We start from the raw sequence: 225 nt of genomic DNA on the forward strand, positions 1-225 counted from the left end.
CGAGTATTATTAGCCGTTTCAAGAGGGGAGCGAAGTACAGAAATAGCGCGCATTGGACGAAAAATTGAAAATAGATTCTCATTTTCTCTGTTTCTTGAATCTTTGGAAACAAATGTCGCTTTTCTCCCCGGCTGCAGCACGTGTCATAAATGCATTGGTATTTTTAATCTTGCTTTGGCTTCACCTCTTTTGCATATCTGGATAATTGCATATTGTGTCTTTCAT

Source organism: Penaeus monodon, chromosome 28 (genome assembly GCF_015228065.2).
Source record: "Penaeus monodon isolate SGIC_2016 chromosome 28, NSTDA_Pmon_1, whole genome shotgun sequence".
Taxonomy (NCBI): domain Eukaryota; kingdom Metazoa; phylum Arthropoda; class Malacostraca; order Decapoda; family Penaeidae; genus Penaeus; species Penaeus monodon.